The sequence below is a fragment of the Camelus bactrianus genome, chromosome 11 (assembly GCF_048773025.1).
Source record: "Camelus bactrianus isolate YW-2024 breed Bactrian camel chromosome 11, ASM4877302v1, whole genome shotgun sequence".
Classification (NCBI taxonomy): Eukaryota; Metazoa; Chordata; class Mammalia; order Artiodactyla; family Camelidae; genus Camelus; species Camelus bactrianus.
The window spans coordinates 48,758,330-48,785,719 of record NC_133549.1 but is presented as its reverse complement, the minus strand read 5'-3'; positions in this window follow the sequence as shown (position 1 = coordinate 48,785,719).

Here is a 27,390-nt window from a genome sequence, read left to right as displayed (position 1 = left end):
TTTGATTCTGCTAGGTTTTTTTCCTTTTTTGCATATTCTTTGAATCCGATCAGACAAATGTAAGCGATTACACAGTTCCCACCTATGTAAACATCTATCACCCAGTAAAGTGCCACTTGTCATCCGGTGACTGATAGAAGAAAATGCAGGGTAGAGGCTACTGAGCTTAGTCCTGGAGCCACTTGAATTTCCCAACTCAGCTGAACAGTCGTGGCCGTCAGATTCTCCGACTCCTAGTTCTCATATGAGAGCCTCCTCTTTTCTCTCCTCTACTATCAAGTGCCCTTCAGACTGAAGGCCACCAACTGCCCTATGTTAGTCATTTTATCAGCCCTCTTCAAGCTGGGGAATGAGTGTGGTTTCTGGCACGCACTCAGAAACCAGCAGTGGGAGTCCTCTTATGTCTGTCCTTCTTGGGGAAAGGGAAAAAAAAAAAAGAGCCTTTGTAGTACTAATGTCCCAAATACTCTGCTCAGTGATGTGGCGGCTTGAGATGGCTGCTCCCTTAAGTCACACAAAGGAGTATGAGAAAAATCGAGTTCCTATTGCTGTGTCCTCCTGCAGTGAAGGCTCCCTCAGACTGTAACTGTGGGGCCTCCTCAGGACAGACCCCCTGCCCCATATTCTCTGCTGTGGCTCCTCCTTAAAGAAGCCAGACGATAGTATCTCACATATAGTTCCTGAGTTTTTCAGATGCTAAAAACCACCACCAAATGGAAGAAATTAACTATCTGATGATTGTTGAGCACATGGCCCCCAGACTTTTGGGAGCCCAGCTGTTGATAGTGTTGACTGCCCTGTTCCCTCTACATCAATCAGAATTGTGAATGAACTGACCACGCAACCTGCAATGCCCGCCCCCCACGCTCCCCACCATCGCCAAAACTGGCCTTTAAATACGCTCCTTCAGGGGGTTCAGGGTTTTCTCAGGCATAAGCCACCCTGTCCTCCTTGCTCAGCCCTGTAATAAACCCTTCTCTGCCCGAAACTCCAATATTTTGGTATTTTTTGGCCTCACTGTGCATCAGGCACATAACCCTGCGTTAGTAACAAGATCTCTCAAAGTGGAATAACTGCTCTCTTCCTTTCAGCCCAGCTGTAACCTGTATACACATCCATTTTAATACCTGTAACCGTCCACACATTAATGACTACTGGTCTCCCTCTAGGAGGAGGCAATGTTAGGGAGGACAGGTCGTTTGTCTTCTATTTATCCAAAATATTCTCAGTGTTTGACACATAGTAGGTCCTCAATAAATTTGTTAGATTGAATACTTTTACATCCTGAGGTTCATTCTAGAAACGGTTGAGAAAAAAAATAGTCACTAGTTATTACAGAAAATACAGATACAGAAAGAGTAGCCTTTTGATTTTTCATAGACAAGAAAGAAGAATTAAATCTATTAGGGTTCTCCAGCCAAAGAACCAGTAGTATGTGTGTACGGATACATACATATGTATGGGATTTATTATAAGGAATTGGCTCAGTCACTAAGGCCGACAGTCCCAAGATCTGCAGTGGGCAAGCTGGAGAATGCGAGAGCTGGTGGTTAAGTCCAGACTGAACACCAGCAGGCTGGAGACCCAGGCATCGCCAGTGTTTCAGTTTGAGCCTGAAGGCGTGGAAAGGCCTCTGCCCTCTGTCCCAGTTCACAGGCACTCTGGCAATAAGTCCCTCGGGTTCAGGCGAGGGTCAGCCTTTTTGTTCCACTTAGGCCTTCCACTGAATGAGGGCCACCCACGTAGGGAGGGCAATCTGCTTGACTCAGTCCCTTGATTTAAATGTTAAACTAATCCAAGAACACCCTGACAGAAACACCCAGAATAATGTTTGACCAAAAATCTGGGCACCCTGTGCCTAGTCAGGTTGATGCATAATATTAACTGTTAAGTATATAGAAGTCCAAAGTGAATAGAACATCGCCTCTCCTCTCACATTCACTCATTCAAACACGTAATAAGCACCTACTATGTGCCAGGCATTATGGGATTCTCTCGCTTCCATCTCTTTTCTCCCTCATAGGGACTAACCCGGCTCTCTGCAAAGGTGGTGGGTGGCACCCATGTGGTAGAAGGGACAAGTGAGCTGGGGCAGCACAGACATGATCTGGAAACAACCAGAATGAAAACGCCCCCGCCCAGCCTGCAGGCAGGACTCTCCACTCTCATTTTCGTTTCTAGGCAATCCTGCGAGGGAGAAACTCTTTCCTCCCAGTGAAATCAAAGAAAGCCTTACTTGGAATGATTCACACAAGGGTTCTCAAACTGGGCTGTACTTTTAAAGTCACCCTGGGAGCTGTAAAAACCACTTACGTCTGAGTTGCAATTAAATTAGAACATCTAGGGGTGGAGCCAAAGGATTCATAGTTTTTAAAAGTTCCCAAAGCGACGCTGACATGTAGCGAGAATTGAGAATCACTGATTTATACAGTCCTGCTCTTTAGCATTCACGTTAGGCTCTTGATTATAATTATCCAAGTGCTCACCTGTCTGCTCTGCACTATCACATACATCATTATGCTTTCTTGCTGGGGCAGAAATATGGCGAAGATGAGAAGCAGTTCTGTTAACACACACCTGGTTCTATTAAACTGTCCAACTGGTCAGCGGGGAAAAAAAAATCAGTCCAGTGTCACTGCTGAAACCTAGCTTCGGTCTGAGATTCAGTGGCTCGTGCATGTGTGTTAGCCTCTTCCCAGAACTATTCCCACTTGCTCTGTTCTTCCCTCCTGGTGCTGCTCAATGAGAGCCAGACACCAACGTCTGATCCAATTGCTTGGTTCTCTCTCACCTGTTTGTCACCAATTTTTCAAAGTAAAGGGCAACATTGTGCAGCTTGCTTATTGTGCTGTGGTAACACTGCAGACTCCTCATGGTGAGATGCAATGGATTCTCTGCTTACGGTCAAGGCAGCCCAGGTACAGCAGGGGAAGGAACCTGATTTATGCCAAACGGGTACCACAAAGATGCAGAGATGGAGTGTGAAAAACGTTCCTGGACGCTACAGAGACGCACACCAGTGCATGTGCTGCTGCTGGGGCCAGGAGGCGGGATTGCACAGTGGGAGGCAACCAAGGCCAAAGCCTCCCTCTGTCCCAGTTCCTGTCTTGCATAACTAATGGGGTCAATTCTGAGAGTCTCAGGACATGTAGGAGGAATACACATGTGTAATTTAAGAACACAGGCCACCCCCATGAAACAGCCCAGATCTGAACATTGTCATTTATTACCTGTGTGACTTTGGGCAGAGTATTTAACCTCTCTGATTTATCTTCCTCACAGCTAAGAAAGGGGCTGACGATAGTGCTTGTCTATTAGAGTTATTATTATAATTATAGGACATAAAGCATGTGAAGGGGTTAGCACAGTCCTCAAGTAAATGTGAGTTATTCTCTATGCAAATATTACCTTCCAGAAGTACATGCATTTTCCATTATATTAGTGACTAAGGAATTCTCACATCCCACCGGAGTCTGGGCTGCCTCTCATGAGTACCAACTACCAGCTTAGCCACACCATACCCTGGGCCAGGAGAAGCCACCTCATGCCCTCATCATCCCATACCACTAGCAGCAGTTGGGCCCAGTCCTATGTGGTGACAACTTTCTGCCATGTCTAATGCGCTTGTGGCACCCTCTCTACTGGTTTCTGATCCAAATTACTCCCTCTGGCTCATCTCAAGGACCGAATGAGCCCTATACCCCAGCCAGCTCCTCGGAGGGCTTGAGCCTTTCACCTAATTCACACAAACTCCTCTCCTCTGGAGAGCACATCTATGACCAATACCATCCATCTTCAGCCCTCCAAGTCATGACTCACAGCAGTCCCTCCAATCAGACCTCTTCCCAAGAGGCCACTGTCCCCAGCCTATGTAGGACTCATCTCTCAAACTTGTAACTGAGCCGCCAGGCTACCTATGAGTGGTTTCCCCACATTCCTTATGAGGAGAAGGAGCTACTTTAACTGGTCCAGCTAGATCATTCATCTCAGAATCTTCAGACTAACCTCCTCTATCTTGAATTGGTAACAAGGTTTTATTTTCATTTATTCATTTTATGCTTACCTGCTATTTATGATACAATGTCTTTTTTTAATTTGCAGCCATGAGAAAACATTTCCTTTAAGAATTTTTTAAATGGGGATGGGAAGGGACAGATTGGGACTTCAAAATGTAGAACAGATAAACAAGATAATACTGTATAGCACAGGGAAATATATACAAGATCTTATGGTAGCTCAGAGAAAAAAATGTGACAATGAATATATATGTTCATGCATAACTGAAAAATTATGCTCTTCACTGGAATTTGATACAACATTGTAAAATGTTTATAACTTAATAAAAAATGTCAAAAGAATTTTTAAATGAGTCAGTTTAAAAGGTTATCAAAGAAATTAGAATGCAGATATATTCATGTTGCAAAATTTGCAAAGGTGACATAGAAACTGAAATTCAGCCCCAGGTTTTACAAATGAAGAAATTGATGCCTGGGGACCTGATGAAGATACTGATGCCAATGGTCACGTTTGGTTGATGGTGAAGCTAGGAAAAGAACCAGGCCTGTTAATCCTGGTTCAAAGCTGTTCGATAATTCCATTAGAATTAGGACAACACAGAAGAGGAACACGGTGGGTCTTTGTGTGCTCAAACATCTTTGTCACAACTCCTACACCTACTTCACACCTAGTTGGGAGACTTTAGTGCAGCATTTTAAAATGGACTTCCTTCTCTGTAAATCTTCTGGGCTGTATGTGAGCAGTTAGGCATTCATTTCAGAAATCAGGAGATCAGTGAGTGTATTATGGTATAGTGAATGTTTTGCCTCAATATTTTGCAAATCAGAAAATACGAAAAATGTTTTTGAAATTAAGCAGTCATCCTCAATTACCAAACAGCATAATTACACCCAACATTGCAACTTTTTTTTGCATTGACAACTTCCCAGTTCTCATTAGAGAATCAAATGACGGGCAGAAAGCTTCTTTTGCTAGGAGATTAATACATCTTAAGAATGAAATTCTCCAACACCAAACACATCAGGTAGTGTTTTTCTGCCACAAACAGAAAAGAGCTGGATACATATTTCACTTTTGAAAGAATACTCTATTTTCAAATGAGAATATGCGCTCTTAAGATACCACTTCTTTCCACCCTACAGAATATTCTTTCCAGCTGGTTGATTGATGACCAGAGATTTCTTATTGCCTGGATTCTTTAGGGTCATTCTGACAGTTTATCAGGTGTGGCCCAGATGCAATCACAATTAACAAACGTCAGTGTACCGTGTCCAAGTCTACTACAGTTTTAACTAACCAATATTAGTTACTATTAGTGGAAATTCTGCTAAGCATCTTGCCTGCATTATTTCATATACTCCTCATAACGCCCCTGTGACCCCTCTCTTACACATAAGGAATTCAAAGCTTAGAAGAGTAAAGTTCTTACCTAAAGGTACAAATTAAGAAGCTGCAGGGGGAGGGCATAGTTCAATGGTAAAGTGCATGTTTAGCATGCATGAGGTTCTAGGTTCAATCCCCAGTACCTCCTTAAAAAAATAAAAAATAAACCTAACTACCTCCCCCCACCAAAATAAAGAAATAAATAAGAAGTTGCAGAATTAGGATTTGAATATACAACTTTCTGACTCCCAGAAGCAAACGGTTAACCACAATCTAAGAATTTGCCACATCAATTCAATGTTCTGGGCCAGGTAAGGGGGGAGACAACTCAGACCAAACCATAATTTACTCAACTCTTACAGGCTAATTATTTCTAAACTTTCACCAGATTGATAATGGTGTCCAAAAAGTAAAGGCTTTTTTTTAAAAAAAACAACATCTGTAGGGAAGAAAAACTAGTAACATTCACAATATAGCCACTTTTAAAATTAAAATATGCAATTTTATAAAATTATAGAATAACTAATACTTAAGAACTGCTGTTAAAAAAAAAATTACCGAACTTAGTGACCTAAAACAACACAAACTTTTTCTCTTACAGTTCTGGAGCTCCGAAGTCCAAAATCAGTCTCACAGCTAAAGTCAAGGTGTGGGCAGGGCTGACTCCTTCTGGGAGCTCTCAGGGAAAACTTGTTTCCTTGACTTCTCCGCTTCTAAAGGCCTGCTTGCAACCCTTGGTTCACAGCTCCTTCAACACTCCAACCTCTCACTGCCAACTTCACGTCTCCTACTGACTTTCGGTCTCCCCCCCCCACCCCCACCCTTATAAGGACCCCTGTGATGATATTGGGTCCACCTGGGTAACCCACGATCCTCTTCCCATCTGAAGATCCTTAATTAAATCACATTAGTGAAGCCCCTTTGCTGTGAAAATATTCACTGATTCTGGGAGTTAGGATGTGGGCATCTTCAGGCCATTGTTCTGCCTGCCACAGTGACCAACATTTATGTTTTTTTAGTTACAACAAAAATTTTTTAATTAATTGTAAAGGAATCTAACCTTTACTGTAATCTCCTGTGTCCAATTTCCAATTATTTTGTGGTTTTCTTGAGCTTAAATTCATGGCTAAGCAATGATTTTTTTTTTTCCTTCTGGTTAGAAACTTACTAGAGCATGTGGGTGCAAGTGCCATGGCTCTGCTCTGGGTTACTGAACAGCTTGAATGCACATGTGTTTAGGAACCACTGTGGTAGGTGATATTTTAAACCTGTTTCCTCCAAATGATTAGAATAGGGCCTGGTCTCTAGTAAGAAGTAGTCTTAAATCTGCAGGAAAAAAAAAGTAGGGATTATAATATGCCGAGGGTGGTCAAATCAATTCATTTACTACTAGCAGTTCAGTAATAAGTGAAGGAGCGAAGAGGATTAAAGGAGGAGAGAGAGGAAAACCTGCAGTTTCTTGATTGAACCAGTTAATCACGTTCTGATTAGAACGCGGATAGCAAGAAAACACGTGCTCCACATTCCTGTGAATTTTGTCTTCTAACCGTGGAAAAAAAGAGATCCTCATTTCTAAGAGGCCCTTGACATGGGACTGGATGCCAACAAACGAACAAGAAACAAAACAAAACAAACAAAAACTTAGCAAAGTCTGAGTCAGGCAAGCTCATGCAGAAATGTATTTGCTTTTTTTTGCTTCTCCTTTGAATTGGTATTTGGAGAACATCCACTCACTTAATGCTCTAAGGAGAGATGGACAGTCTCCTGATACCTCCATCTGATAAGAAAAGAGCCCTACAAGGGTTGTTACACAGATAGAGCTATGTGTTTTGAAGGTTCAACCTGCTGCTTCTAAAAGAATTGAGTGACACTGAAAATACATTTGTAAAGAGATTAACACAGTGCGAACACTGGAAACTCATTTTACCTGAATGTTTTTTTTCAGGTTTGCTTCTAATAACATTTCAATGCACGTATTCATCTCCTAGGAAGGCATTAACTAACACATAATGTTACTTTATTAAGAAGCTATGATACAGCTTTTTAAAAAATAATCAAATGTGAAAATACATACAAGATGCTTTGAAACAGCTAGCCATACCTAATAAAATACTTGTATTACCCTAATTAGAATTCCTTTATGTCAGTGAAGAGAGAAAAAGAAAGAGGGCTTTTAGGCTAGTAGTTCCCAAAACTTGCTTCAGTGCTTCTCAAACTTTAACACATGTACAAAGCACTAAGAGAATCTGCAGTCTGGTTATCCTGCCTTGCAAACACCATCTGTTTCAGTGATGGACAACACTAGTTTTAAATCTCATCTTGGGATCATTCTGACTCCTCTAGGAAAACTCTGAAACTGACCCACTGCACCTGGCTCTAGCTTTCTCCCCACCCACCCCCAGGTGTTCTCCGTAGTCCTGGCCTCAGAATCTGACTCAGGCTGCACTGCCGGCCTCCGTTTCCCATCCTGTCTTGGCTTGCTCTCTGGTTGAGCTTCTCTGATGCAACTATCCCTTCTGAGGCCAAGTGTCTGTTTTTCAAGTTCTTTTTACCAGTCTCCCAACTTTGAGACTGTACCTTTAATCAGACATTATTACTCAAAAGGCATCTCATGCTTTATCTTCCTTCTCCAAGAATAGTCTTCAACATGCCAGGAAGAGTCTTACACCTCTTACCCTAGCAGTTTTACCAATCTTAGAAGCCCTCTGCTTAAAGGGGCTTTCTTTTTTTTTCTTTTTGGGAAAAGTTTTTAAATGCAAATATGTTTTGAACAGAACACAACTGTACTTCAGAGAATATGTGAAGAAATATAAGAATTTTAGCACTGAAATGAAGAAATGGAGTTTGATTTGGATGTAAAAGTCTAAACCATTTACATCAGTTTTTCCCTATAATCTGAGGAAATGAAGGATTGCTCTGAATTACACAGGGAATGTATATGAATGTGAATCCTTCTAACACAAGAGCCATGTCCTACAATTTCATTATATTCTACTGCCTCCCACTATGGTAAGGCACAGAGCTGCAACTTACATGGGGCTGAAATTCTAAAGTCAGTACGCTAAGCAAATAATTAGAACTGCAATTCAAATTATCCTTGAAAATGTCTTTGTCTATAAATTACAACACCAGCTGTCAGGAAGTCCACCAGAGTCAGTTTTGTCCTCCAATATTGAACAGACAGCTAGAGTTTGGGAGGGAGAAAGATCAGTATAAATAGGTGGACTGTATTTCAGAGTCCACGTTGAACTTAAAAAAAAAATACATACACACACACGGACATGTATTTTATAAATGGTCAGATGCTCACACTATGAGAGATATATGAGACTTGAAACCCACTAAGTGATCATCATATTCACCTCTTCCATCTCATTTTTCCTTTGGCTCATAAGCCAGACTGGCAGATGGACTCACTTGCGATATTAAAATTTGCTCTTTCTCTATTCCTGTCTCCTTTCATTGCCAAGTGTTTAACCACTTAAATTCACTACAGTTAAATGTGTATCTGGTGCGACTCCACTGTACTGTTTCAGGAAAGCGTCACATGCCATTACTTCCAGAGTCATCAAGGAAGTAAGAGTATGTGGAGAACTGGGAAGGTTACCAGATAGGAGTCGGGAAAGCCTGGTCCTGATCCGGATCTGGCACTAACTTGCTATGTGACCAAGAGCTTTGTGACCTTGCTGTGTGTCAAAATCCAGTGGACATCTCTGGAGCCCAGTTCCCTTACCTGTAAAATGATTTTTGACTCTGAGACAGGTGACTTAATCTGTTATACTAAGAGATAAAACCAACCAGGTAAAATCTGACTGCTTCCAGAAAATGTAAAAAGGTTGGGGACAAGTGGGATTGATGCTTGGCTCCTGTTCCTCAGAGAGCAACCGGTTTCCCTGCACCTCTCTCGGATGTTTCCTAAGACCCCGCCTTCCTGTTCCTTCCACCAGCTGCACCCTGCACTCATGGCTCTGTGATGTCGTGGGTCCAGGGGGTGACAGTCCTGAGCTCTAACCTTAGCTCTTTCCCTTGCTACCAGCATAAACCTTGGCAACCTACCTAAGCTCTCTCTAATTCAATTTCCTCATGTGTGTAACAGAACTAATAACATGTACTTAACTTACATGTGTAATAATAGATGGTGTTTTTGTTAAATACGTAAGATAGCATATTAGGCCCAGTTATTTTGTGCCCCTTGGGGTCATTCAAACATCCAATAAGCAGCAAAAACAGAAAACTGCTAACTTAAGTAAATAATAATACTATATTGGAACTCTACCGAGTGAGTGTAATAGGGAAGGACAAATCTGACTCCGCGTTAGATCTGTTCCTTTAGCTCTAACCCTGTGCTCGGTTCTCTTGTGCTTAGTCATGCTGGTTCTGTACCTTTTGCTAAAGAATGTTGTCTGTAGCCTGATGTATACAGGATAGCCCGTTCTCAAGGTTCTGACCTTTAAGGGTATAGCACTTTTCTATTCACATAGAAAGTTGCAGAACAGGGAATAACATTTGTCTTGTTGGAGGTTTACAGGGACATCATGACCTGACCTCTGTGGACAGCTGCAAGATCAAAGGATTCTGACACCGAGAAGTTTGCCACAACCAACCACACTGCCTCCCTTTTTAGTATAAAAGGAACCTGATTTCTGACCTGGGGAAGATGGTTCTCCAGGACATTAGTCTGCCATGTTTTGGTCTGCTGGCTCTCTGAATAAAGTTGTTATTTCCTTGCCCCAGCACCTCATCTCCAATTTATTGGTCTGTCATGTGGTGAGCTGAACGAGTTTGGACTTAGTAACATGAGCTCATAAAACTGGAGAGAGAAAAACCAGACCTTAGAGAGACTGGACCCAGGGCAGATCTGGGCACCCCCATAGCAGGGTGAGCATTCCCACCTGGGTATCTGCCCCATCGCCTTCTGTGTTCAGGATGGAAACCTTTGGCAGAGATAACCCAACTGGCCTAAGCTTGGATCAAACAGCATCTGGTGGAAGGGAAAGAGCCCTGTGATGTAAAACTCCATTCAAGCTGCATAGAGTGAAGAAGGGTGAGCGCTTCAAAGGAAGGAAGGATACATTGTTACTAGAACAAGACAAGGGATGTTGCTGCGTATGAGAAGCCAGATTCCATACCCAGTCCTGAGAGTCACCATCAATGTCACACAAAGGTTAAGTCCTCCTAAAAACTCATTTTTTTTTTAAAATGGCCTATCCAATGATATCACCCTCTTGTTATATCCTTGCCATGACCCTTCCCACTCTGCTACCTGCATCCCTGTTGGGCCTTTTGTGGTTCCAGACAGTTTCCCGTTGAAAGCCCTGCTGATTTTAATTGCCTTTAGGGGCAAAGCACCTTATGTAGGTTAACTGGGCCATAAAACACCATCAATCTGGTGGGTAGGCCTAGGGGCCCCAAACATAAGGCTTTTGGTTTTTCTTATTAATAGAACCATACAAACTCCACATAATTCATGAATAAGAAATTTTAATTCTGCGATCTTCACCCAGAAACACACAAAGAAACTCAGACACCAGAGCAGGAGTGTAGCCTCTCCTTCATGAACCCCCTCCCTCCCTCCGTAAACTCCCTTGTGCTATCCGAACAGCTGTCGCAGGCTCAGTCTGGTCTTCTGAACCCTCCATGACATCAGGCTAGACAGTACCATCAATGCTATATTTAGCCATGAGGGAATTAGGAGATGAGGAAAATCAGGGGCAAAAGAGACCAGAGTAAATAGTGCAGGCTGTTCTTTGTCATTTTTCTTGGCAAAACAAGGAGATGCTTGGTTTATATATTTAGGCTCAAGCACTCCAGATCCTAATGTGAACCTTCTGAGTGATGTCTTGTGATTCATTTAATCCGTGGCCTCCTCCTACCCAGCACAAAACGCCTGGCTGAAAATTCACACCCGTAACTCATAAGTTGGGGACTGTGACTCAGTCCAGTTCAGTTTTCAGTGTCACAGAACCACTGGGAGTCAGGTTACCTGGGTCCTCATCTAACTGCCGACCACTGCCTCACTTGAGGGGCATTGCTTTCCTTCTGTGGGTCTCAGTTTTCTCATCCCTTGAGTGAGGATGCTGAAACCACATTTCTAAGGTCCTTTCCTTCCTGTTTCAATGTTCATTAAACTGGGTCAGAAGGATTCCTCTAAGAATAAATGCTCCCAGTGTTCAGGGAACCCAAGCTTCTCCTGGGGAGGAAACATGTGAAAATTAAAAAGGGTTCCACTTTCCCACCTTGATTTAACTGGGGTGAAGGCTGAAAAGGGTGCCTGCTGAAGTTACTTGTGAACTCTGGAATACCATTCTTTGTGGGCACGGGTTCTATAGCATTTGGGATGACAATAAAAATCAGAGGTCAGCAAACCTTTCCTGTAAAAGGACAGGTAGTAAATATTTTAGGCTATGCAGGCCCACTGTCTCTGTTGCAGCTACCCGACCCTGCCTCTGTAGTGTGAAAACAGACACAGACGACACCTAAACCAGTGCTGTGTCCAGCACAGAAACAGGCGGTGGGGATTTCACCCACAGGCTGCAGTCTGTCGGCCTCAATATGAGTGATGGTCTTTGTGATAAGAAATATACACCTTATCCCCCCCCACACGTCACAGAGAAATGCAAAGCCTGATGGAGCTTATCATTATCAGAGAGTCTGGGGAATGTTTCAAAGCTATGAAATAATTTGGAATGATAATAGTAAGTGAAGGTCACTAACACAGGAGCCACAAGATGTAGCTTGAAGCCAGAATCCACCGTTTAACTAACTGGCAAATTGTTAACCTCTGTGAATCTCAGTTTCTTCATTTTAAAAGGGGAAAAATAAAGAAAATGGCACATTCTGTACCTAAAAGAAATAAGAATAAGGGTAGTAACAGTTAACACTTGAATATCATCATAAAATTTAAATGCTTCTTTCACATATATCATCGTATTTAACTCTTAACGAAACATTTACTATCTACCTAAAATGGTAGATTATCTAACTTTCAACATTCTGGCTTGTAGATATCATTATTTGCATTCTATAGATAAGACACTGAAGGTCATGTGAAGGGTAAAAGTGAGATGAAAACACTCTGAAAGTGTACATTAAGCATAAGGTGCTGTAATTACTCAAGATAAGAAATATGTTTCCTAAGCCTTCCCTCCACTGATTAAATTAGTGAGTTTTCATCATAGAATTTAAAATCTAATTCAACACTTGTGTTCTAAGACCCACTGTTATGTGTTATCAGCCTCCATCCCCAAGGAGCTTCTAATCTCCATACATACAGAGCCCTAACACCCCTAGAGAGAGGCAAAGGAATCTCCCCTATTTCCTTGTCCTCCCTAATGCAGATCCAGGAAAACAGAATTGCTATTATTTTCATGGATGTGGTAGTTACTTGGCAACAGAGACACAGGTGTGTTTCCTACCTGTGCCAATAAGACGTATGGAGGAAAGGGGACATTCTCAGCGAAATCTGGCATTTTCCAACTCCCCACAGCTCTGCAGGAGAGAAGGCTGTGTGGATTCTCCTTTGCCTGAACGTGTGTAAAGGCAGGGGTGACAGGTGCACCAAAAGTATCTTCCCATGCTTTACACTGGATGATTAGGGTAAAGGACACACATGCAGATCATCACTTCCAAGTGCTGGAAATCATCCCAGGCATCACCTTTAAACATTCTACAGTTTTAAAGAGCAAAGATCACAGTTGTTGAATTCCCTTTGCAGAAACCTGACAGTATAATTTGACACTTCTATGACTCTTCTGGTGTTTTTTGACTTATATTTTTCTACTACAGTTGACCCTTGAACAACCCAGGGGTTAGGGGCACCAACTCCCCAGGCAGTCAAAACTTCATATGTAATTATACAGTAAACCCTCCATATCCACAGTTCTGAATTAAGGCATTCAAACAATCGAAGATCATGTAGTACTGTAGTATGCATTTATTGAAAAAAAAGTCTGTGTAGAAGTGTACCCATGCATTTCAAATCCTAGTTGTTCAAGGGTCCACTGTATTAAAGGAAGTGCTGTTTGAATACAGAAAACTAGGAAAATACAGAAAAAAAACTGATGAAACAATCATAATCCATAATTTAATAAGGCAAAATAACTATTAATTTGATAAATTGTTTTCAAAGATGGTCACAACCATCCCTCCCTCCTGGATGCACTTTTGCAGCACAACTTTGCCACTCCTCTCATCTGGAGATGGAGTTTGATTTTCCCTCCCCTTAAATCTGTGCAGATACTGCAGTTGCTTTGCCAACAGAATGTGGCAGAGTGACACTGTGCAAATAATGTTGTTAGGCTTTAAGAGGACCTACAGCTTTTGTTTTTACCTGCTTGGATCCCTAGGTCTCCATATTAGAAAAAAAAAATTTTTTTTAAAGCAGTCTTCTAAAATAAGCTATTTAAATAAAATTCAGTCTTATAACACCACAAGTCTAAATTTCAACTGAAAATCATTCATACAGAGAACAGAGAAGATCTCAAATCAAATGAAAAAAGGAAAATCAACCAGTACGACATAAATGTTGGAATTATCTGACATGGATTTTAAAGCAGCCATCATGAAAATGCTTCAGTGAGCATACGAATGTGCTTGAACCAAATGAAAATATAGAAAGTGTCAGAAAAGAAGCAGAAGATATAAATAACTAAAGGGAAATTTTTGAACTAACCCAAAACATAAGTGAAATTTTTAAAAAAAAGCCTCAGTGGGTGGGTTCAACAGCAGAATGGAGAGGACAGAGGAAGAATCAATAAAGTTGAAAATTAAATAGAAATCATCCAATCTGTACAAAAGAGAGAAAACAGTCCAATAAGTAAATAAATAAAGCCTCAGGGACATGGGGGACTATGACAGAAGATTAACATTCATGTCACTGAAGTCCAGGAAAAAAGGAGAAAGAGGGTGGGTTGAAAAAGTGTTCTAAGAAATCATGGCTGAAAATTTCCCAAATTTGGCAAGAGATAAACCTACAGATACAAGGAAACTAAAAGAAACTCAAACAGGATAAACCCAAAGTAATCTATTTTGTCAAGACATATCATGGCTAAACTTCTGAAAACTGAAGACAAAGAAAAGAAACTTGAAACCAAATTGGGAGAAATGATGCATACCTATCGTGAAAAAAAAAAATTGAATGAGTCAGACTTCTTATTGCAATCCCTGAAGGCCAGAAGAAAGTGGCACAACATTTCTCAAACACTGAAAGATAAGAATCCTCAAACCAGAATCCTACTGTTAGCAAATATCTCCTTCACGAATGAAGGGGAAATCGAGACATCTTAAGATGAAGGGTAACTGGAATTTGTTGCCAGCAGACCAGCTATAAAAAGAAGACTAAAGGAAGTTCTCTAAACAGAAGGAAAAACGGTGAAAGAGGACATCTTGGAAAATCAGGAATGGAAGAAAGAACCCAGAAAAAGCAAAAGAAGGGGTAAATGCAGTAATGTCTCCTCCTTGTCTTAAGTTTTCTACATTGTTTGATGGTTGGGGAAAAAATTATAACAACGTCTGCTGTGGTTCTCAATGTATATAGAGGAAATATTTAAGGCAAGTATAGTGGGACAGAGTAAAGGGAGGTGAGATGCCAGCTGGTAAATGTTGACACTTGTAGACCGTGATGAGGTGCGTGTATGTAACCTACGTGTGAGACCTAGAGCAGTGACTACAAAAACTATCCAAAAAGAAACACTGAAAAATGCTGTAGACAAATCAAAACTGAATTTAAGTCACCCTCAGGAAGGCAAGGAAAAAGAACACAGAAAAACGAAAAAGAGAAAACAGAAAACAAAATTCTTCAAAACACACAATTACAGTGGCCTCCGAGCAATCAGGTGCAAAGTGGTGACACCCTGTACTCTGGAGCCGGCTTGCCCAGGTTACGCTCCTGACTTCATCACGTTGGGCAAGTTCCCTCATCTCCCTGGGCCTCAGGCACCATGCCTGCCGACTGGAAGTAATATCCACTTCGCAGGATTTTGTTGCGGTTCGAATAACTTAATATTTATTTACAACAGTGCCTGGCAAGTGGTAAATATTATATACATGGTTTCCAGTTAAATAAAATACAGTTGACCCAAACAACACAGGGGTTGGGGCACCCACGCTCCGGGTCACCAAAAAATCACGTGTAATTTACAGCCAGTCCCCCTACATGTGGTTCCTCCGTAGCTGAGGCACTGTATCCTCATATTCAACAACCAACGGTCATGTAGGATCACAGTACTTACCACTGGGGGAAATCCACCAGTAAGTGGGCCCCCACAGTTCAAGCCTGCGTTGTTCAAGGGTCAAATGTAACTGCATTAATTTCTCAACTAAAGGGCAGGGAAGCATTCAAATGTTCTTCTTTTTTTGGTCTCATAAATGACATTGTGACTTGCATTCTTGTTCTTTAGGCTTATTATCTGACTAATTTTAGGATAGGGGAGTCCTCTAAAATATGTCTTGATGTTCATATGCTGCCCCCCTCCTTTTTCCTGACAGGACAACCTGCAGACTTCTGAAAGAAGTGGTTTTGACACAGAACTTGAATAAATAGAGTAGCTGGAGTTTTCACCAGTTTTGTTTTGCCAGCGCACAAAATAGAGTGGAGGTCTTTAAGGCAGATGATATAAAGAAGCCCTAATTATTTATGATTTCATACCAATAAGTTCACTAAGGCAGCATGGTTTCTTGGTTAAGAGCATAGACCAAAGTTAGATTGCCTGGATTCAAATTCCAGCTCCCTCATTTATTAGCTGTGCAAGATTGGGCCCATTGCTTAACCTCTCTGTGCTTCAGTTTCTCCATGTGTAAAAAGGGGGAAATAATAGTGTCTGCCTCAGAGGGATGTTATGAGGCTGAAGTGATTTAATGCAGCTAAAGTACTCAGAGTAGCCTGCCATTAAAGCAAACAGAAAAGCTAAGTGAAACCCCTTTTGTGATGGCCTAAGTTCATCCTGAAAGCATGCAGATGAGAAAACAGTCATGACCCTCAATGTGAAATGGTGAGGAAAAGAGGAAAAATACCTCCTTCTCTCACCATTCAGCAATGTTAGCTGCCAACAGTGTTCTAACAGAGCTCTTGGTGACAAGTTACCACTATCTGTGGCCTACTGAACATTGCCTTCCCAATAAATCACCTCTAAAGGATGAGTGAAACAAGTAGTTTTGCATAAATTTTTTCATCTGAGCAGATTCTAGCTGCCCGCACATGTGGAAGCTTAGCACGCTTATTTGATGACAAACAGATCAGCCTGTCTCATTGGGGCATCTAAAAGGCTCAACGCGTGGTTTGAAATCTTTGAATATCTTGATTTAAAGGGACTCCATGACTAAAAGTGTTTATTCTTAGATTCCTTGTGGCTGTAAATCAAAATGAAAGATCATGCTTTGGGAGATGTTGTTTGCGGTGTTTTTAAATGGGAGTAGAAAATAAATTGCTAAAATCACTCAAACTCTGGACTTAGAGTGGATTCTATTTGGGGAAATTATTACTCAGTATATAAACAAACTCTACCAAGAGACACTGTTCAAGATTCCATGACTCCTTGCTACTAAAGAATAGCAGCTGTTTGCTGCCAAAAATGCAGCTTCCTCTCTACCTTTAGTTTCTCCTTTCCTCATTTATAATGGCTGATTTCACTCTGGAATCTAGACATGGGTCAGACTATAAAAGCATGAATCCATCAGTTTTATTCCACCTTGCAGCAGGATGTGCAGGACCCAAAGGAATTACTCTATAATGGTTAGATTTCATGCACTGTAAAAGACAAACAGATGTTTGGGGCTGATACCTACGTCCTCAACTCACACTTAATTAGTATGTTGACCATATACTGATTTCCTATCTCAGTTCCAATGTTAAGTACTCTGGCCTATTCTTAGTAAAAACCAGCAAATTATCCTGGAAGTTCCAAGAGCTAAGTGTTTTTATTACCCCTTCCCTGTAGCCCTGAAGAGCCATGTGTTCTATTTTAAAGTGTGAAAAATATTAGGACCGGGAGCCTAGACAGCTCCTCCTGTTCATAACAGCTGAGGACTGTCCGTCCACTTCCAGGGCACAGTGTCAAGGTCTGGCTTCCATAACTTGGGGAACTTGATTCGTGTCCCGAAGAAAGCTTCAGAAGGGAGGCCTCTTGTGATTTCTTAAGAATTTCTGCTCCAGTGTGCTTTGGAGACTTCACAGAATTAAAAGAAGAATTTGGTGTAAATAAGGAGCCTCTACTAGAGGATTTCCAGCTGGGGACTATTTATACATTGGACCCTCCTCTCCTAGGGGGTAAACTCAACGAGCAAGGCCAAGGTAATGGGAACAGAGAGCAAAGAGCCCTCCAGCCTCTGTAGCTTTGGAGCGTGGGGAATCAGACATGGATTTGAATCTTGTCTCTCCCACTTATCAGCCACGTTTTAACCTCAGACAAGTTAAAAAACACTCTTTGGTGATGATACTAGCGTCATCCTGATAGGATTGTTGTGAGGATTTAAAGAGCTAAAATACCTACTATAGTGCTTCTAAAAGAAACAAACTATGGTTACCAAGGGGGAACGGGTGGGGAGGGATAAATTAAAGGTTGAGGATTAACAGTCACATGTTGCTATATATAAAATAGATAAACAGCAAGGACCTACTGTATAGCACAGGGACCTATACTCAGTTTCTTGTAATAAAATATAATGGAAAAGAATCTGAAAAGAAAAAATATATATGTATGTACATGTATACCTGAATCACTTTGCTGTACACCTGAAATTAATATTGTAAATCAACTACACTTCAATAAAAGTTTTAAAAAGAGTATTTCCTATTTTAATACTCTCATTATTGAGGCCGTTTTCGTATTGCTATTGTGGTCGAATGTAAGTTCTTGTGCCTGATGCACCTTGAGGCCAAACTGAAATGGAGTTTGGAGCAGAGAAGGGTTTATTGCAGGGCCGAGCAAGGAGGACAGGGTGGCTCATGCCCAAGAAAACCTCGAACTCCTTGAAGGGTTTCAGCAAAGCACATTCAAAGGCCAGGTAAGGGAGGGGGTCACAGGGTACGTGATCAGCTCGTGCACAGTTCTCTGAGTGGTTAATGTTGCAGGAACAGGGTGGTCAACACTATCAACCCGCAGGTGCCGGAAAGTCTGGGGGCCAAGTGTTCTCAATCATCAAGTAGTCAATTTCTTCCCTTTGGTGGAGGCTTTAGCATCTGAAAAGCTCAGGAAATATGCATGAGATACTATTATCTGGGTATTTCAGGGAGGAGCTACAGCAGATGATGGGGTGGGCAGGGGTCTGACCCTGGAAGGCCCCGCAGGGTCCTGCTCAGTTACAGCTACGTCCCTACTGAGATTTACACTGGATAGTCAGAAAACAAGAACCAATAAAACATATTAAGTGCCTACCATTCTTCCAGTCCTGTGCTAATCACTCAGCTCAATGATGTAAAGACAGATGGGTAAATGGGAGAGAGGAGACCAGTCTGCCATGCAGAAGAATTCTGAGTAATTTGTGTAAGATACTCAAACATAACTTCCCACTCCTACGTGTGAGCCCCACACAGTGACTCTCCTCCAAAGAGCACAGTGTGGAAAGAGGTGGGGGTCTGGAAACTTTAAGTGACGAGAGCTGATGAACACTAGCTCAGCCAGATGATCAAGGTCACCACCAAAAGTGATGCATCAGGTTAACTGTATGTACCCTAACCCCAGCCGACTCCCAAGAAAAACCTCAGAGCAATCACAGTTGAGGGACATTCGACAAAATACCCGACCAGTACTCCTCAAAGCTTGCAAGGTTATTGAAAACAAGAAAGTTCTGAAAAATGATCACAGCCAAGAGGTGCCTAAGGAGACGTAAAAACTAAATGTAATGTGGTCAGTTCTAGAACAAAAAAGGACATTAGGTGAAAACTAAAGAAATCCGAATAGAGTGTGGATCTAGTTAATAATACATCATACTGGTTCATTCACTGTAGCTAAGGTGCTCTTCCAATGCAAGACGTTAATAATAGGGGAACTGCAGAGGTCTATGGGGGTTCTCTGCACTATCTTTGCAGTTTATCTGTATCTCTAAAACTGTTCTAAAAATGAAAGTTTTTTTGTTTGTTTTTTGTTTTGAAGATGTGTGTTAGGCCCACTCCAGCTGGACTAAGGATCACACTTAGCCAAAGGGAAGCCCAGCCCGTCAAAGCTATTTCCAGAAGGGGATTCCCGGAAGAGCAAAGCCACCGGAAACACTGCTAACAGGCACCCCATTCCCTTTAAATTAAGTGCCTGTCTTTCCTCCACTGCCAGATGTGTTCACTGCTGGAACATACTGGACCTGACCTACTTTTAATTCCATTTGTCTGCTAATGCCATTGGGCTCAATTTATTGATGGCTAATAGGCTATTTCTAAAGAAAGATTCATGACTGGAGAAAAAGAACTTAACATTATTAGTGAGAAGAATTCAGGAATGGACAAAGCAAATATCAGAAGGGTCCAGTCCTTAAGGCTTGGCCTGGATGACAAGTCTTAGCCACCTCAGCCTGTGTGTGGTCATGTAAACCAGCGCCAAGCCAGGGAGGGCAGGGAGCAGACGTCAGGCTCTGGGCAGGGGTGGTAATGCACTTCTATGATGGGCTAGAATTAAGAAAAATGCCCTAGGGATTGGGCTCCAACCTGAATACACGCCAGCAGCCTTAAAAGGCTACTAAAAATCAGAATACAAATCTCCATCACTATTTGCAGAGGTCCAAGCATACTGCTTCCTTCATTAGGAACAGCAGTGTAGGGTGATGGGTTCAATAGGGCAGATTTAAATTTCAACTTCTGAAATCCACGAATAGCAGAATTTGTCCAACCAACACTTTTGGTTGGCACAATGATGGGGAGAGGCAGGGATGCTAGATGCCCCACAACACCTGGGAGAGTCCAACCTCACAACTCCTCCATTCCACACGCCTTTTACATGTCACTCGAGAGAGAGCCATGAGGAACAAAGTCAGTGCATGCTTACTAGAGCCTAGACAGGTCGGTGCTACACATAAACACAATGTATCTTTTGCAAGCTATTGATTTTGCAAAAACTCAACCACCATGTAAATCAAAGAGTTTCTATTACTTGAAACTTCCACAAGTTGTTCACCATTCCGGACAGTATCATGACTTACCTCATACCAACACTGATGGCAGTTTTTGGGCCCCAGACAACATGAGCTTGCACTTGTAGTCTGCCTTTACAGAGGTTTCACATACAAGTGCAAGTACTAATGCCTTCATTAGGTCTTCTACTGTGGTTATGCTTGAAAATTTACATACTGAACTGCATATATCACTTAGTGGAAATTACTTTCTTTTTATTTCTCCTTTATATTATCACTAAGATGTTATAGTAATGTTCTGATGGTGTGAATAGTTATTTTACTTCAGGACAGTAACGAGGACATTACAAAATGTCTGCATAATTAGGTGTTGGGTCTGCTAGGCTTGAGAAACACAGTATTAGAAACAGTGGCTGTGAAAACGGGACAGAGGAAAGCCCTTCTCAGCAGCTGGCCCTTTCATCCTCTCTAGGTGGGCTCTGTTATTTCACGAAGCTGCCAGGCTGAAACCACAAGGGACTCAGTTGAAGGAAATTCATGGGGTCAGAAGCCAAAATGGGCCCCAGAACTACCCCAGAAATTTGGAGCTACTCTGAGGCCCAATTAAATGCCATTAAGTGACACTCCAAACATGCTTCAGAAATTTTGAGCGGAGTCTAATCTCCGGAGCATTCTGACACCCAGCCAGGATGGGGTTCTGCTTTGTAAGAATAATTTCTCATACAGAGATGGAAGGAAGCCTCACTGAACTGTTTTCTACGAGAGGGCAGGGCGACTACTTCCCAGGTTGTCCTACTTTGGGCAGCAGCCCCTTGGCTGGAATTATTAAGTAGATTTCCTTTGGCCCAGCGAGGTTTGGTTTTAAGTTGGTGAAGATGATGATGTTAGTAAAGACAAGTATACTTGTCATGATGTAAGCTGGTACACAGTGGAATAGAAAGGCCCTCTGGGTTTTGATGCCAGTCTCCAGTTCTCCTCACCAAGCACCATGGAAACAGCTTTTAAGCAGCACAGCCCGAGGACCAGCTCCGAGCCAGGCAGGCTCCTCCTTCGCGCATCCTGTATTGTTCTTGATTCGCACAGTCTCCCTGAGGTATTTGGTTCTGCATCTGAGTAGGGTGCACAGTTCTCAGAAAACAGGACCTGGGCAGACATGCAGATCAATGGTGTCTACCGCCATGCCCCACTTGAGTTGCAGGAAGACGCTTCCTCAGTGTGTAATGCCTGTTTCAGAAGATCCTGGATATTAACACTGGATGAGGATTGGAGCTGAAATAGAATTGCTCAGGGTACTCATGATTGTACCAACATTACCTTTCTCAATCTCCCAGGGGTTTATCTGATTCAAATCGTGTTATTTGTCTCCATTTCCCTCAGTGAAAATATTCAAAGGTCAGTGCTTAAACTAGCTGAGGGAATTCACGTTGGATCTAACGAATGGCACACCGAACTCAAATGGAGGGAGAATTTTGACTGAAGTGCTTCCTGCAGAATCCACTTGGCTCATACTTACTATCAGCATAAAAAGTCATGTGCAGAAAGCTGTAAGTCACATGTCCTTGTCTTCAAGAATGTGGAACTTTCATGGCAGTTTCAGAGGAATTTTCCTCTGTAGGCACTATAAAGAACAGCAAAATTAACAAAAACACCACTATCAATAAAATGCTATTCATGAGGCCCTAACTCTATTTCAGATGGAGTGCCAAGGGTGTGTGGCCTCTGCCATCTCATTTATTCATCACAATAACTCCATAATACAAATATTATCATCTCCAATTTCCAGACAAGCAAACTGAAGTTCAGGTATGCTAATTAGCTTTTCCAAGCAGCTTGGAAGTAGAAGATTTGAATCCAGGACTGTCTGACTCTCACACCCTGGTTCTTACCACTGCCCCATGAGAGGCAGTGTGGACTATGGCTGGACTATGAAGCTCAGCATAAAACATGTCCCAAGTCACTGGCTGTGTGACTGGAAGAAGAATCCTAACACTGTGCTTCTATTTCTCCAAGAGTCCTCAATCACTCAAGAGGAGAGCACAGATGGGTGCAGACGACTGGCTGAGACTGGGCTGGCTTGTTTATTCTGTGAACCAGCCCCTGGAGGGGATACTCCAGGTGCACACTGCCTGGGAGAGCAGAACATACACTTGAAGAATAACGGTTACAGCTAATTTATGGATTTGTTCACAAGGCCAGGGCTCTTGGAGATGTTCATTTCCTGGTCAGTCTGCTTGCACGAGATGAGGAGTAGGGAGAGCTCTCCTCTACCGTCAGGTTTTTGCTATCTTGAGTGTTTGCAATCATTGCTATCCAAATACAGCTATTACCTCACCCTTCTGGGTTTTGCTGCTATTAGGTGATAGAAAATGCTCACCAAGTAGCCCAGCTACTACTTCTGGACTCAAGGGAACCAAATCCAAAAAATATATAGAGAGATATTATATAATACATATATAATATATTGTATTATATATAATATATTATGTAATTTATAGAATATATATGTTTTACACAATTCATAAAATATAAATTATATATGACATATTATACAATGTCTGATATGTGTGTGTATATTTACATATATATATCAAAGCCCAATTACTAGCTGCATGTATACAAAAGTACACAAAAGTTGAAAATATTTATATATCAAAACAAGTACTTATATGGCTGAATTAATACATGAAAGGAGTATAAAATACCGAGGGGAATAAATGTTAAAGGAATATAAATTTTATCTAATCATAATTCTTCAGAGGAAACATGGTACCAAAGCTTAGTTTTCCTCCAGCTCTCCCACTAATTAGCTCTGTGAACTGTATGCACCACAGGGAGGTGTGAACCAAGCTTATGGGTCAGACAATTTAAGTTATGGGCATTGATTTGCACAATACAACAGTGCAATTCAGATGTGCAGTAACAACAAACAAAGTCCTTTGTGTCCCATACCAAGCATTACAATAATAGTAATAATGTCCCATACCAAGCATTCAATCACAGGGCTATAGACAAATTGTCAAGTACTACAAAAATGTAAGGCATTACGGTTCAAAAGCTTTTTATGCAAAAGCCACCAAAAATACATAAGAACACACAATTAATGTTGAAAAAAGCCTATGATTTCCCCCTCCAACATTTCAATTTTACATTAGTTAAGATGGATGCTTAATCAAATGCTACACTAAATATTCATAGAACATTCTTTAGACACTACCCTGTTCCTTGCAAATAAAAAAAATCTGTTTATTTCCTATCTTGTAATCATTATTATAGTTCAGTTAAGTGGATGGTATCAGTCCCTTCCCCACAGAGGAGGAAACTGAGCTTTAAGAGAGTAAGTGCCTTGTCCAAGGTCACGAGGTAGTAAGGGTTGAGCGATGATTCCAACACCTGGTTTCTGTGACTTCAAAACCTATCCATGCTTCTGTAAGTCTGGGTAGATTTAAAGGAGAAATTTTATCAAACAAAAGTAGCGATTTACTTTTTTTTGTGGGGGATCATCATCGAAACCCAAATTAGTAGCCTAGAAAATGGCTTGCAAGATATATCTCAAAGACCTCAGGAAAATAATTATAGAAATGGAAGTCATGAAGATAAAGGTTAGAGACTTAGAGCCTATATCCAGGAGACCTGATATAGGAATAACAGATATTTTAGGATAAAGGGAAATAGATGAGAGGAGGTAGTATTTAGACAAATAAAAGGAGAAAATTTTTTTCTGAGATAACGAAAGACTGGAGTCTGTAGATTGAAAGGGCTCTCTGATTTCAAGCCCAGACATTAAAAAAAAAAAAAAAAAAACAACTTGCCTTAATAAAATTTCTGATTTCTTAAGAATGAAGAGAAAAATCTTACAAGTCACCAAGCAAAACAACAACTACCTACACAGGAAGAAAAAAAATCAGCATTGACAACATTGGAAGTTAAACAGTAGAGTCAGATCTACAGCTAAGAACAAAGACCACAATTTAATTCTATATCCTATCAAGCTATGATTGCCCTTTTAGGATGTGCAAGACCTCAGAGAGCAAATCAGCTATATAGTTCATCTAAAGAAAATACTCAGGAACATTAACCAAATAGTAAGTGAGACTAAAAATCGACCTCAAGGTGAAAAAAAAGAGAAAGAAAAAAGATCAATGAACAAATAAACATGAGCATTTGTACTTTACTGTGGATGTAGATATAGACAGAGCTGAAAATACAGATATAAAAAGATGAGGATAAATGATATCACATTGTTTAAATAAGGGCTAAAAAAGGACTCTAAATAGCAGGGACATACTGTAAGGAAAACTCTAATAGAAATGGAATTGTGGTAGCAAAATCTAGGCATTTGGAGTGGGGAAAAATGAACTCATGAAATCAAAATTTTAATGGTAGCAAGAGAGGAAAGAAAGAGGAAAGAAGTAAAAGTATTTCAATGGCCTCATCCTGCAGGGCAGGGAGGATTGGAGAAATAAAGAATCAAACAGTGAGTGCATCCCAAGTTAGGGAAACAGTCAGGTTTATTCATCTGGTGAAAGACAATCATTACTAAAAGGGAAAAAATACACTAGAACTTCCAAATTAACAAAAGGAAAGAAGCAGGATGAAAATCAACTTAAATCAGCTAGGTTAAGAAAAAGGAAATGGGAAAATAAGTACTGAAATGTAAATACTGAAGACAATGTCGTTACACTGAATGGGAATAGACTAAAGTTTCCTATTAAAATGTAAAGATTGTTGGATTAGATTATATACATTTTGCTATTTGCAAACATACACTGAAGTTGAAGTGGTAAAGAAGATGAAAAATGAAAGGAACAGCAAGGAGATACCAGACAAATGCAAACAAAAAGAAAACCAAAATGGCAACATTAATTTTAGATAAGGTGGAATATAAGGTTAAAAGATTACATAGGATTGGAAGAATCATTATGTAGTGATAAAAAGCATAATTTAGGAATTTAGCTAAATCATTATAAACTGTACGTACTAAAAAATGGCAGCTAAATATGTGGATCAAAAACTATTAGGTATACAAGGAAAACCTGAAAATAGGAGACTTCAATATAATTCTCTCAGAACCTGCTTGTCTAAAGTGAGTTAAAGTTATGGAAGAATTTAATAATAACAGTCAATAAACTTGATGTAATAGAGATATGCAATGGGGTAGAGAAACAAGTTTGTACCAGCTTTTGGAAGGCAATTGTGAGTGTCTCTTTCCAACCTCATATTCAATGATGTCACACTGGTAACTAGAAATAGGTCATGGTGGGAGTGTATACACCAAAGAAAACAGCAAATGCTACAAATAATATCCAGAGATTTGGCTGTTAAACATTTATCGGCATACTCTTGGTTCTCTGCTTGAACATTTATATTCAAATAGAGAATATAAGTTTTCTCACATATCCATGAAACATTTTGAAAAATTAATCATGTACTTGATTCAAAAACTTAACAGATTCTAAAAATGAAGATTTTTTAGAAACTATATCTTTTTGATCATACACCAGTGAAACTTGAAATAAGTGACAAGAATTACCACTGAGAATATAGAAACCTATTTCCAGTAAGTGTTAAATCAAAAAAGCACAATAAAAGGGAAATCAGAATTATCTAGAAGGCAATGACAGAACCATTTATTCAGAATCTATGGGATAAAGGAAAAGCTCTACTTCATTGAAATTTTATAGCCTTAAATGCCTTTGTTATTAAACAAGAATGAACAAGGAAAAATAAAGCAAAGGGCCTAAGTATTTCTTAAGTATTAAATATTTCTTAATCTTAAGAAGTTGGAGAGAAAGAACCATAAAATAAACCAAGAAGCAATGAAGAGAATAAAGATAAAAACTTAAACTAATTGAATAGAAAACAAAGAATGGAAAGGATTAAAAAAAAAAAAGATAGAGATATGTATAAACTGGTTCTTTGAAGGGAAAAAAATAGGTAAAATTTTCATCAAGCTCTTGAATGAGAAAAAACAAGAACAAAAATGGAGCAATATTAGAGTTGAGAAAAGAAAGAAAACCACCGAGGAGGGGGCAAGTAAAAGAAGTATAAGAGAATACATCACAAAACTATTTAAGATGTATTCCAAACACATTTGAAAATGTCTTTTCTGCAAACAAAAATTCTTTAAACTGACCTAAGAAGAAATGGAAAACTCAAGTATTCCAATCACCATAAAATTAGAAAGGAGATTAAAAGTTCACCTTTCAAAAAGGCATCAACACCGAATGGGTTCATGCTTTATCTATCTTTTAAAAAACAAGTATTTTTTTAATTTATTCTACTCCTAGGAAGAATGTGAAAATTTAATCAGTTAATTTTTAGAAAATAAAGTTATTCAAACATCAAACCGGATAAAGATATTAGCCAAAAAAGAAGAAGAGAAGGAGGAGGAGGAAGAGAAGGAGGAAAAAGAGAAAGGAAACTTTCCCCTAGATATAAACTCAATAGGGACAGGGACTGACACATGACATAAAGCAGGTGCTCAATAAATATCTTTTGGGTGAATAATGGATCATTTCTCCTTGTGAACATAGATACCAAAACTAAAAGCAAATTCTTCACAAACAGAATTTGATGACACACTAAAATATTTATATCATATCAACTGATGCTGATATGATATCCTACTGTCACAGTATTTTAATTAAAATCAGTATTACAGAAGAAATGATATATAATACCAACATTCTTTATTATTTCCATGAAGCATCTAGAAAATCTAGTAAGTAAAAAGTAGTAAAATAATGAACATAAGCATTAAAGAAGAAAAAAAATTAATGTTACTCCTGATATATGTCCTTATACCTTGAAAACCCAGTTATGCTGAAGAAATTTCCATAGGAACCACTGACTGATAAAATCAAAATGCACTGAAATGGACATAATATCTCATTTTCTAAAACAATGACCAAAAAAGCCCAAATATGTGAGAGAGATACT